Source organism: Crocodylus porosus, unplaced genomic scaffold (genome assembly GCF_001723895.1).
Source record: "Crocodylus porosus isolate Cpor-Errol unplaced genomic scaffold, CroPor_comp1, whole genome shotgun sequence".
Lineage (NCBI taxonomy): Eukaryota > Metazoa > Chordata > Crocodylia > Crocodylidae > Crocodylus > Crocodylus porosus.
Window position 1 is genome coordinate 12,925,204 of NW_017728931.1, and position 8,408 is coordinate 12,933,611.

The window sequence follows — 8,408 nt, forward strand, 5'->3', positions numbered from 1 at the left end:
GGTACTCAGAAGTGAGGCAAATGCCAGCACTGGAGTTCTCCATACAGCCTGAAATTTGCTCACCTTGTGCTCATGTCTTGTGATAACGTTTCAGATGCTGCTTGCTCTTGTTACACCTTGTAAATGTATAAGCAGTTGACACCAGGGTTTTGCAATGCAAATCAGCAAGTGATTTCAGAAATAACTGGTGCTCCCCAATCCACTTCTAATACTCTTCAAGGGCTGAGTGATGAGCAGGTCTTGCTCTTTCTGTCTTTTGCTTTGAAAATCCCCTTTGCTCCTGAGCATGCACAGCTGGATGGCCAAGCCTCTGCAGACCACCCAACTGGACTCCCTTGGAAATTCTTCTGCTCATGCTTTGCCACATGCTGCACAGCCAAGCAGTGTCTGAGAGCTGTATCCAGGAGCTTTGACTTCCAGTTGCCCACTTTAACCATGCTACCACTGCACTCGGCATGTGCGATTTCCAGATGTGGCTGTGGATTGTAAGGGGTCCATCATGAGATGCCCCAGAGCTGATTGTCAGACTTGCTGGAGTGAATACCATACCCAACTGCATCTGCTAGAAGCAAAGAAACTAATGGGCACCACAGACAGCCACAGAGGCCAGAACAGCTTCTATTGAGCTAATGGGAGAAATGAACCCCAGGTTCTAGAGCCTTTCACTGCAAGCACTCTGCCACCAGCCCCAACAGGCTTAAGCTGTGTGCACTCTTGTGATGATCTCCCTAGCCAAGCCCCTATGGTAAATAGTTATAAGCTGGGATTTGCATGGCTGCAGCTCACTTATGTTCCAATCAGGGGCCTACCTCACTGGGTTAAAGTCCACCTGTACCTGTCCACTGTTGAGGTTTGCACTGAGTGGCTAAATAGCGAGTGCTATGATCAGAGATATTCTTGAAGCCCTGTGATCTGTGGGAGATGAGCCCATTCCCCTCCCCTCCCTTTGCCTGTCTCAGAGACATCTGTAAAATGATGAAAATAATATTTACTCACCCGCTTCACAGAGATTATTGCAGTGAAGGCAATTAGTAAATGTCCAGGCAGCAGTTTGAAAGTGCTATACAAATGCTGAGCATTATTACACCTGTAACAATCCTTTCTCCATCCAAGATTCCTTCACCCACCCTCCTGAGCTCTTCTGTTAGGTCCTATTATCTGCATCTATCTTGACTTGATTGGATCCTGAGCTCTTCAAGTTCGGGAGTGCATTGCCCGTGTTTGCTGTGTCAATGTCTGGTGCTGCATATATGCTGAATTAAAAAGTAGGCAGGCTCTTCATAGAAGGTCATACTTGCTGGCTTTGATGATTTTAGTCCAGTCTTTTTGGGTCTTCATCCATATGTACCATATTTTGCTATGTTACAGTGATTTTATCACTAATCCTGTCATTTGGTGTAAGCACTTGAAGAATAAACCTGCATTTAAACAAAATGCTAAAATTAGTCAACTGTTTTATCAGAGGTCATCAGATTTGACCTGGTAGGTACATTTTGGTAGCAAAACTTTGGCAGACATCACTATGATATAGGACAGTTTAAGCCAGTTGGTTTCAACCTTTTTGGCCTCAAAACATCCCTTGGAAAATGCCAGTTCTTAGCTTTCACTCATGTTTTGAAAATGGAAAAGTACTGGAGCAATTCTTCTTTTGAAAAGATCTCAGAAAGACCACTACGGGTCAGAATGTTTTTGTCACTACAGATTCCTATTTGAAATCTCTGAGTTTATCTTGCAAATTGTGAGTAGGTGTCTGTACACCTAACAGTACTAATATTGCACAGGACCCTTAACAGGGTGGCACTCTAGGATGCCATAGCATGCTGGTTGAGAATTACTGATGGAGGCCTTATAGTGTTCCAGGCTATTGAATGCTTTAATAGTTTTCTTTTGCTACCTCTTTTGTACACAGGTTATTTACTTTGAACAACTGCAATCAAAAGGCAAGATTTATCAAAATGGGCACCTGAAACAAGTCTATATTGAGGCCCCCAAATAAGTGACTTTCAACAATAGTTGCATTATTGCCTCCTCAAGTTTTCAGAAATTATAACTTGGGCCACCCAGAATCATGAAATTTTAAAAACCTGTTAAGGTTTGCCTTAAGGTTTTAAACTTAGGTTCCATTGTCAAGCTTGTTCTCTGGAAATAAGAAGGCTAGAAATTTACTCTTCTCCCCCTTTCTAAAACAAAGCTGAGATTCTTACATAGTCACCTTGGGCTTTAGGAAGAACACCAGCTATTGCAGTATTTGTGATAATATCACAAGCATTAGCAACACTGCCATTCCATTTCATTTGGGGGCCTGTCAAGGGTCTGTGAAGCTTAACTATAGGTATCCATTTTCAAATTGCACAAGCAAGCTGTGGAAGCTCCTTTCTTGACAAAGAAGCTGGATGGGCATCAGTCTCCAGTAATGTAGCAACAATGCATTCTGCACATATACAGGGGGCTGCTGTACCAGAGGGCCCTTGAGGACCTTTCCAGCCTCAAGATCCTATGACATTCTTGGCTGAAGACTATGCTTAGCTTATGTCCTAGGCTTAGGCTCTGTCTCCATCTGTAAGATTACTCCTACCTCAGTAACATCTCTCCCCTCTATGGCAGTGTGCAGATGTGAAAGTACCCTCCTTACCACAATTTGGTACATTTGAGCATGAGAAGCTTCGCTTTTGATTTTAGCCCATCAGGGTTTGTTAATCTTTTTCTGTAGTGAATTGCCCTGGTGATTCTGCCCTCAACTCCTGAATCTCATTTTGAATTTGCTTTTTATTCATTCATTTGGTTCCCCTGTCACAAATCAATCTACTGGAGAACACTTCAATTTAATTTATCGAGGGACTGAGAATTCTTCCCCTGCATCCCCCTCTATTCTTACAAATATATTTTGCTTCTCTGTTAGTTGTGCTGAGCATGACAAGCATCTAACAAAGGCCAAGTGTTACTGTATCCCTGGTCCACCATCATCATGCAAAGCACTGTTCCATTTTGCTGTGACTGTGGCAAACAAACAGTAACTCTATTGCTTCTCACTACTGATCTTCATGCCTTGATACTGATGATCAAGATGATAGCAGCATCACTGAGGTGTATGAAGCTTTACAGGTAGATGAAAACAGAACTACGTTTCCTCAGCTTTGAAAACATCCACCAGACAATTCAATGGTCATGTTTTTCTCCTTGTAATCAGTCTCAGGCTGCCTTTTATGGCCCTAACCTGCCCTTGTGACTGAGTATAATACACACCATGATGAAGTAATTGGCTTGTCTGGCCTTGCTGTTCCTAGATAAGCCAATTTCATTGCTCCAGCATGTCCAGAGGGCTTGCCCTCCTTCCCAGTGACCAGAAAGGAGAGAAATGGAAGCAAGCGTGTTTGCTGTGCAGAGAGGGGTGGGGATGGTGGCGCAAAGGGGAGTCTCCAAGTATGTCTAATCTTCATAAGTGAAATCCTCTAGACAAGGGGTTCTCAATCCATGGGCCATGGCAGGTCGGCTGCCGGTCCGCAACACAGTCAGCTGCCAGACCAGATGTGGCCATGGGTCAGCAAACCACTGGCCCCCAGAGCCAGGCGGAGAGGCCACAGCTCCTTCCACAGGGCCTGTGGTAGCACAGGGTTTGCCCCCTGCCCGTGCCTGGGGAGGTGGGGGTTATTCTTGTCTTCCAGCCCGAAATTCTGGCCATGGTCGGCTGTGACTGCTGGGCCGTGGTTTGCTGGGCCATGGCATAAAAACTTTGGGAACTCCTGCTCTAGACAACACAGAGGGAGCAAAAATGATGATGTCAAGAGGCCTCAAAAGTACCCAAAGGCAAGGATGTTGACAGCAATGCTGGCCTTAGCCACCAGGCAGAGCACTTGGTAGTTCGGGCTTCTCTGATACCTCATCATACGGTGATGTATGTCTCTGCATCACCTCTGTCTTGAGGAAAGCCTTCTAGACCTCACAACTGGTAGCTGGGTAAGGGGGTCCTTTCCTCTGAGCCACGCATCCACTGCCTTTGTGTAAGCTGCCTTAAGATGTACAGCTTTACCAGGGTTACAAACATAACTGTAACCTCTCACTGGGGAGGTCTCCAACCCACACCCATTCTCTTAACATATTTTTTAATTTCCTCTCCAGTACCCCTAACAGCCCTATGCTGAATCCTGATGCTGCCACACCTCTCACCCAAACACATCTGAGGGGAGGGAAAACAAAAAAAGTAACCTGTCTGAAAGTTTACACCCTTTCCTCCCCCACCCCAGCTCTCAAGACTGGATTCGTTAAGGTGAATTCAAAAGCGTCTTACAGGGAATGTGCGTGTGTTGGAGGGCACCGGGGACAACACAGTGGCAATGGGTGAGGCATATAATAACTATTATTATTATTATGATTATTGTTGTTGTTGTTATATGCCACTAACAATCATGATGATCATTATTTATATACCAGTAGTCCCCGATGGCCCCATCAAGATTGGTACTCGACACACTGTAGAAACACAGTGAAAGACTACCCTTGTTCTGAAGACCTTACCATATAAACAGGGCACAAAGCAGTCAGGACACACATCATACAACAGAAGGAATTTCTGTATATATATAGCGTTATATCATCTCAACAACATATATACATACTTGCATATATATACATGGCTATACATGTGCATACATTATGCTTGGGACTTTTTGTTTTTTTAAATTATTATGATCTCTGCTTGTTTAATTTTCTCTAACCACTGCCTGAAGCTAGGAGGCCTGGTCTCAGCTTGTAAACTACAGGGGTATAAATGTTCAAGCCCCAGCTATGATTTTTCTGTGAAAGCAGTTACATTGTTACAAACGCTAACACAGCCAGTCCTGCCAAAGTAAAGATGGCTTACACCAGTTCAACTATTCCTTTTCATGTTCAGTAATAATCTGCACCAGGATAAGCATTTTCATACTAGTGCAAATGGACTGGGACTCAGGAGAAGAGGGGTATATTCCCAGCTCTGCCACACACCCGCCAGGTGGCCTTATACAAGTCACTTCCTCTCTCTGTGTCTTGGTGTTTCGATCTGCAAAACAGAAGCAACAACAGTGACCTCCTTTCAAAAAGCGCTCAGGTATTTACTAATAAAAGCCCCCTGGAAGAGCGGGGTATTAGAGTGGTTCTTCTAGCATAAGAGCATCCACACCGTAACCTGGGAAACCTACTTCTGTGCTATTAGAGCAGTAAAACTCCATGGAGGCCTGAAGCCAGGTCTAGGGGAGAAGCATTTTGTACTGAGTGCCTTGCAAGAACAGTTGTACTGATACACTAGGCCAGCCAAGCGCTCCCAATGCAGACACAGCTACACTGGCAAAACTGTGTTTTGCACTAATACCCTTAAAGCCTCACTTCTCCGCTAAAACTACTAAGACCAGCAAAAGTGCAGTACTGCCAGTATAACTCCTCTATGCAAGGGGCTTGTGTTGGTACAACTCTCTCAGCCAGAGATCATGCCTCTTTGTGCCCCTGACAGCCAGAGCTCAGCTGGCCAAACTCTGTAGCACAGACCTGCCATAAGCATTCAGGCTGTTTGAGCAATTGCAACTGTGCATTTCCAGGCTCTTCGCTTTTTTCCCCATGTGTTTTTACAGCTCTATCTTAATGTTTTGTGGTGTTCCTGACATTTAAAATACTTCAGCACTGAAGAAGCGGGGTTCTTCCCCCTCCACTAGTAAGGCATACCTAAATATTTTAATTTGCCAGGAGTTAAATTGCATTAAGTAGCTTCAGTTGATCAAAGGAAAGTGCAACAGAAGCTGCTGCCACCCTTGGGCACACTGCCATCTCGTGGAGGTTGTGCACGATGACAATGTTTGCCTGTACTTCAGACTCAGGTTGTGTGTCGTGGGGTCACCCTGTAAAGCTCAGGTGACCTTATGTGTGCTTGAGACTTAGAAAAATGTCAATCCTGACAGGAACCAGTTGTGATCAGAATCCCCCAGATCTCAGGGAAGAGCAACTTCCCTCTCCAAGCCAAATCAGGCCTCGCACATCCCCGCAGTGACTATGCTGTTAATCTCTCCCCCGGTTAATACTATCCAGGCATAACAGAACACGGTTGGTGAAAGTCTACTTGCAAAATGATTTTCTTCTACCCTTGAGGTCTTCTCTCATGGCATACAAAAAGGGACCCAGCCACCCCATTGCACCCTGTAACCCTGCAAGTAGGGCAGTTGCCTAAAGGTCAGAGATCAGTTTTTGAATCCCTCCTCTGACTTGAGGCAGAATTTTGAACCCAGGCCTCTGCTCCAGGAAGACTTTGGAATGAGACTTTCTCCCCCAACCTCCCAACTTAGTATAAGTAATTAAATATTCATTGAAACAAAGACTTGGATCTGCTTCTCTCGCATCCCAGAGGAGCTCTCAAATCACAAGGGTATTGGGTTAAAATGGAAGGCAACTCCCACCCCCACAAAGACTGTTGCTCCTCTGGTTATATCTTGTGTGAGACCCAATCTGACAGGCAGACTGAAAATTCACTGGAGGGATAGGCAGAAGCATATCAAGTTTGAGGCCCCTATTAGGGGTTAAGTGCATGCCAGATCCCATGCATCTGGAGGCATGCTCAGTGGCAGAAACTTCAGTACCAGCAGACTTTAGAAGCCTGTGTAGTTAGACAGCAGCCGAGCTGGGGTTTGGAGGATTTTAGTGGTCCCTAAATATTGACATCCAAAGTGGCCATTTAGTCCCTGTGGGCCTAGCTCCTGGTGACCAGGCACTTCTTCCTGGCTGGTTCTATCTGGGACACATCTTCAGGGGGTTAGTTTATGGCCACCTGCTCCAAAGCCAGCTCCAGCATATCCTCTGACAGCCTGATTGCAGACATCCCTTCCCGTAACACAACCTATTTTGCATACGCTCCCCAGGCACTTCTACAGATGTTCTTCATCTGATCCCTACCTGCTCTAAAACACCCTCTATGAATAACTTCCTTCTCAACGAAGGTCCTAAATGTCTTCCAGTGCCAGAAGAAAAACTGCCCTCCCATGATCCATGTGGCTCTGATCCACTCCCACAGACCTTCCATCCTTGATCCCATTCAATTCTTATACACTCTCCAGCACTGTCATACGCTCTCCTCACATGATCTAACTGAGCTCCAAACCATCCTTCAGTTCTGGGGGCACAGCCACTGCTCCCTGACTAATCAAACTCATAGGTCTCCTGCAGTAACTGAGGCTATATTTGTTGAGGTGGTATTCTGAGCCAAGGAAGAATTAAGTGGTAGGGACAGTGTTTTTATTTTTTACTGAATGACTAATTGAACTGCACAAGCAGCAGAGCTGTAAATCAAGGAGGCCAGTTCAGAGAGGTTATCACACCTGTGCCTCTCAGTGAAGCAGGATAAGTGTTGCACATCCAGAAGGCAGAACACAGTTACCGAGTAACTTTCTTCTGTTCATGAACCATTCTGTGGGTGTTGGGTACACCACAACCAAGTCACAGACCTCCTCCCGCAAGGCAGCTTCAATATACCCTCTTCCCCACGCTCAGTTTAGCTTCCATGGGTTCATAATCCTTGGAGAGTCTAACTGTCCCTTCCTACCAAGGTATACTCTGTACAAAGACAAAGGGACCATAGTGAATTAATGTCACACTGATGCCCTGAATCCATGCCCCACGGTCACTTACAGCAGCACTGAATCTGTTCTAACTTACACTCAGCATCCAAGGGCCTAAAAAGCCATCACGAATCTTAGGGATGTTCAGGGATAACAATTATACAACACAATACAATGTTTCAGCAAAAATAGTCTAGCTAATTCTCAGGGTAAGTGGGATCTGGCACCCACCATAAAAAGATCTTACAAAACCCAATGTTTGGAAACTAGAGAGAGGAATTCAGCTTTTATAGCAGCCATGGTAATTAGCCACTGGCGAACAACTTAGTTGGGCACACTAGGGAATTCTAATGTATAAAAATCAAAGCCAAATTTTTCCCTAATGGAGAGCTCAAGCAGAAGTTCTGGGTATGATGCAGAAGTTACTAAGAGTGGTTCTATAGCCTATGTTACACTGGAAGTCAGATATAACTACCACTGGGATCCCTGCTGGCCTCAAGATTTGGGAATTGGGTGTTGCATAAGCTGCAAACTCACCTCGAGGCATAGGAAGCTTTGACACGACTGTACCTGTATCACGGAGTTCCTCTCTGGGGTCCATGTTTGAAGGAGGAGTTCAGTAAAGAGGTACAAGAATGAAAAAGACTAAAGAGGCTGAAAGGGTGGACTGCAAAGAGAGATTATTTACCTCTTTTTTCTGTTTAGAAGCTGCCAGTAAACAGGCCCCAAATTTTTTTCAGATTTGTTTTTTTTTTTATCAGTTTCTGTGACCTGGTCCTCATATTCACTGATAATTTCTGCGAGTGGCTTGTGGTATGCTGTGCTGACATGCACATG

The 8,408-nt window shown here is 45.0% G+C and overlaps 1 protein-coding gene across 1 annotated transcript in view; it reads right to left on the reverse strand.

The window, feature by feature from the left end:
- The window catches only part of ARHGEF5 (Rho guanine nucleotide exchange factor 5), a 40,445-nt gene extending 39,028 nt beyond the window's left edge, over positions 1–1,417 (reverse strand). The window contains exon 1 of the mRNA XM_019544223.1: positions 997–1,417. The gene's annotated coding sequence lies outside the window, so the exon portion shown is untranslated. The remainder of the gene's footprint in view (positions 1–996) is intronic.
- Positions 1,418–8,408: the final 6,991 nt, after the last annotated feature.